Genomic DNA, 4856 nt, shown 5'->3' with positions numbered 1-4856 from the left:
CATCCAGAAGATGTGCAGGCTCCGGCCTTACCAACCAACCTTTCCACCTACAAGATGGAGGCCTCGTGTTGGCAGGGAGAGGTTCGGGGGGTGTATGCAGGAGAGCAGGTAAGCAGCACGTGATCATGGGTGGGGGTTGGTATGTGTTCAGTGCCTGATCCTGGGCCAGGAAAGGGACGGAATGTGGTCTTTTAGTCATTCCCTTGCTATCAGAGCTTTTCTGGCCTGGTGGTTGGAATGTTCCGGTCATTATAAAACATCTTTGTCCATACCTCAAGAAAGTGTGATAAGAAATAAGCACGATGGGTTTTAGTTGGAGCATGTGGTAAGCAGTCGTGTCTATTTCTGGTTTTAACTGTTGGGGATCTAAAGTTGAGCAAGAGGGCTAGCTGACAATTGTGTGTAGAGAGAAGGTCGTTGAAGAGGTAATTAAATTAGGGGCACCTGGGTCGCTCAGTCAGTTAAGTGTCTGCCTTTTGCTCAGGGGATGATCTCAGGGTCCTGGGATGGAGCCCCATGTCTGTCTCCCTGCTCAGCGGGGAGCCTTCTTCTCCCTCTCCCTCTGCTGCTACCTCCCTATCCCCCCACCCCCCAACGTGTGCTCTCTGGCTTTATCTGTCAAATAAATGAAGTAAAATTTTTTTTTAAAAAAGAGATAATTAGGTTAAAATTAAGTCAAGAAGATAGGGCCTTATCTAATCTGATCTGTGTCCTTATAAAAGGAGATTAGGACACACCCCCCCAACATCATGTGAAGACACAGGACGAAGAATGCCATTTACAAATCAAGGAAAAAAGGCTCAGAAATAACCAACCTTGCCTGCCAACAACACATCCATCTCAGTCTTCCAGTGTTCAAAACTAAAAGAAAATAAATTTCTGGTGTGTCAGCTCCTGGTCTGTACTACTTTGTTATGGCTGCCCTAGCAAACTAATACAGGAGGCTTTGGAAGTCCAATCTTTTCCTCCATGCCAGATTCTATGGGGACCGGGGATGATGCCTACAGGATCTTCTTGTGGCCAAGGCACAGTAACATTTCTGGATGCTGCTAAATTAAGGTGTAGCATTTGTGAGCCTTGTTTTGTATAACAAAGGCTATAGAGAAGTGATGATAAGCTTTGCTATATAGCAAAGCAACTTGAGGCGTCCATCTTGCAAGAGGTGGAAAAGTTGGTTGGTAAGGCTGGAGCCTGCACATCTTCTGGATGCCAGCACCCAAAATCAATTTCTCCCTTTCTCTTTTCCAAACCGGCATCCCTTGAGTTACTGGCTCCTCTTGCAATGAGATTATCTGAGTTTTACTCAGCAACAAGTTGGGCAAACCCAACCAAGAACTGAACTGTGCTTTTGATTTGTCCCCTCCTTCAAGAGTTTCTAGGACTGAGGAATTGGCCAAGGCAGCGCTCCCAGGCCTTCCTTTTTTGTTTCCTGAGTTAGTGGCTGTGACAGATTGATAGGTAAGAGTAGAGACCACTTTTAGACAACAGGCTTGAGCAATGGAACTTGATCAAGGCGAAAGGCCCCACAGGGACTACCTGGCTAAATACAGACAGGTCCATCAGGCAGCAAAAAGAAACCGCAGCCCTTTGGTTTCATCTCCAGATTCCCAGATTCCCAGTTGGAAATTGCTGGTGGAAGTTCTCCATTTGTTTGGAATCAGTCCACAGTTTCATTCTTTGGGCCTGCACATTTAGTTCCTTCCACACTTCTCAGATGATTAGTGTGGATCTGGGCAAATAAAAGGCTTAGCTGAAAGAAGTGGGGTTCTTTAAGTCCAGGCAAGTGAGCCTGCCGTGTTCTGGCACACCCTTTCTTTTTTTAAGATTTTTTTTTATTTGAGAGTTTGAGCACAAGCATGGGGAAGAACAGAGAAAGACTGAGAAGCAAATACCCCGCTGAGCAGGAAGTCCAACACAGGACTTGATCCCAGGACCCTGAGATCATAACCTGAGCTGAAGGCAGCCACTTAACCAACTGAGCCACCCAGGTGCCCTCACACCTTCTTTTCTAAGAACTATAGTCCCAGAAGTTGCAAATATCTAGTAAAATAGCAAAATCTGGGGCGCCTGGGTGGCTCAGTGGGTTAAAGCCTCAGCCTTCGGCTCAGGTCATGATCCCAGGGTTCTGGGATCCAGCCCCACATCAGGCTCTTTGCTCAGTGGGGAGCCTGCTTCCTCCAATCTCTCTCTCTGCCTGCCTCTCTGCCTACTTGTAATCTCTATCTGTCAAATAAATAAATAAAAATCTTTAAAAAAAACCCCAAAATTATTACAAAAATAAAATATAAGTAAATATAATAAATAAATAAATATATAAAATATATAAATAAGAAATAAAATAAAATAACCAAAATTATTTTTAAAAAAATAAAATAAAATAGCAAAATCTTACTAAAATCAACCTCGAGTTATAATAGCCATTATGGGGAAATGGTCCAATTAGATAAGATCATCTATGCATTTGAAAGCAAGAGCTTCCCCAGGTGCCTGGGTGGCTCAGTCGGTTAAGTGGCTGACTTCCGCTCAGGTCATGACCCTGCAGTTCTGGGATTGAATCCCACATCAGGCTTCCTGTTCTGTAAGGAGTCTGCTTCTCCCTCTACCCCTCCCTGCTTGTGCCCACTTGCTCTCTCTTTAATAAATAAATAAATAAATCTTAAGGAAAAAAAAAAAGGAAAGAAAGCAAGAGTTCCCAAGCTAAACACAATGGGAACTAACTGCATGCAGAAGCCTCTTAAAGGTTCCAAATCTGCAAAATAGTTTTACTGAGAGATTCCTTGCAAAAGAAATGAAGAATTAAGGAGAGGAAAGTTACCTACAACCGAAGACTTTGAGACAGATACGTAAGACTGACATAACTCCTCTTGCTCCCCTCTGTCGTCCCATCGCCGAGTGCCCATTCAGTGCCCATTCTCATAATCCTCCATCTGAATTGCCTTTCTACTCGGAAGAGACTTATGAAAACGGTGGCCTTTTAACATAAGATGACCTGAGGCTACAGGCAATCCTTTTCAGGCTTCTTTCTTTCACTCCTTGGTCACGGCCAAAAGAATTTCTTCAATCCAGGGAGAATCCTCAAAAGTTTTGGTAAATAGATTACCTCCTGAGCCCAGCAGAGAGAGAAAGAGGAAAATAAAAATTCATGTTGTCCCTTCCTTTTCAAATCCAAACTAATTGGTTATTGATCCTTTCTCTCTCAGGGATAGCTGTTGCCTTCTTGCTTATCTCATGTCACATCCTAAGGATTTGCCTTAGCTTTCTGCCTGCCTGGTACATGTAGGTTGTAGGTCCTTTCTCTCGCTATATTTGGGAGTGACTCTAGACCTGGTGAAGAGAGTATCTTTTGCACCCTCTTTAAGGACACCTCTTGGGTCCATTAAGTCATTTAATACTGCCAGAAATAGTTACTGTTTGTCCCAGCTGAATCCTGATGAGATATTTGCAAGAATTTAATGATTCTATGATCAGAAATCTGGCCAGTTTGGAAGGGGAGTTCTGAACCTGCTAGGAATTCCTTTAGGCATTCAGCTCTAAGCTAAATGTACCCAGAGGGAAAGGAAGATATCATAACTGAGGTGAGTGGGGTGTCAGTCCTTGATATTATTTATGTGGCAACCCAATTCTTTGAGGCATTAGAAACAGCTGTCCTTATTTTACAAGTCTAGTCTTTGCAGGACCAGAGGTATGGTTCCAGAAGTAATTCCAAGTTCACCAATCCTTTTTACTAATCCCCAAATTTCCCCTACTTATCTCAAATGACTTGTAGGTATTGTAAAAACTCTGGCCTTAAGTGAACAAAAGTCCTAGGAGGAGCTTGCTTTTCCCCCCAACCCCCACCCATGCCTTTAGATATAATTAGTGTACCCAGAGTCTTTTCCAGAACTCTTATCTAAACCATTTCTTAGATATGCCAACTTCAGAGGGCGTAATTCCTATCAAAAGGAAAAAAAGGGGAGTTGGGGGAAAGAGGTCTTTTGGAACGTGACCTGTCAAGGACAAAAAACATACCTTTAAGTGTCTTTTCCACAAATACTTTACAGAATTTTAGCAATCTAGACAGGTAAACTTAACCAATTCCATCTGCCAGTAAACAAGCTTAACTCCAGTTTATAACTGGTACGTTTTGTATTATCAAATCTATTTTATGGCAGTAATTTAAAACCAGACTCGTGCCATCCTGATGTCCGTGTACCGCAGCAACAGTCTGCTCCTGAATCAGAGAAATGAAGATGGGTCAACAGTGGCTGCCTATGAAACAGCTGGGGTTATAGGGAATCCAAGACAGTCCTCCTGCTACCTGACAAACTCCATTTTTCAGTGTTTGCATTCCTTCACCTATCACAGTACATTTAAGATGACTTGAATTATAAATAGATCTTGGCAGGGAGACTTCTATAAAAGTGCAAAAACAGAGAACCCACAATGTCTGATCTGCCAGGCCCATAATCCTGGAAAAACTATTTTTACTCCCAGAGGCCTCAGATTTCCTCCCTCTGGACCCTTTGAACATCTGTAGCCTGACTTCAGCTGTCACTTAGTATGCCTTATCAGTATGTTCTTGTATGGATGTTTTCTGGAAGGGTGGGAGCCTTTAGAGTGGCAAAAAAAAAAACCCCTAAGAACATGTTTCCCACTTGGGATATACCCTCCATCATCTTCAGGGATCAAGGCACCCCCTTCACTGGACAAATCATATGACCTTAATGAAAATCCTGCAGACTTCCTGAAATTAACACTGTTTTATCATCCTCAGTCACCAGGCAAGGTTGAGAGAACTAGGGGTGTTACCAAAACCATCACAGCCACCAACTCAGGAAATGAACAAGAAAACCCCAGTGCTGCTACCAGCTGCCTTA

This window comes from Mustela lutreola, chromosome 5 (assembly GCF_030435805.1).
Source record: "Mustela lutreola isolate mMusLut2 chromosome 5, mMusLut2.pri, whole genome shotgun sequence".
NCBI lineage: Eukaryota > Metazoa > Chordata > Mammalia > Carnivora > Mustelidae > Mustela > Mustela lutreola.
This window is presented reverse-complemented; position numbering follows the sequence as displayed.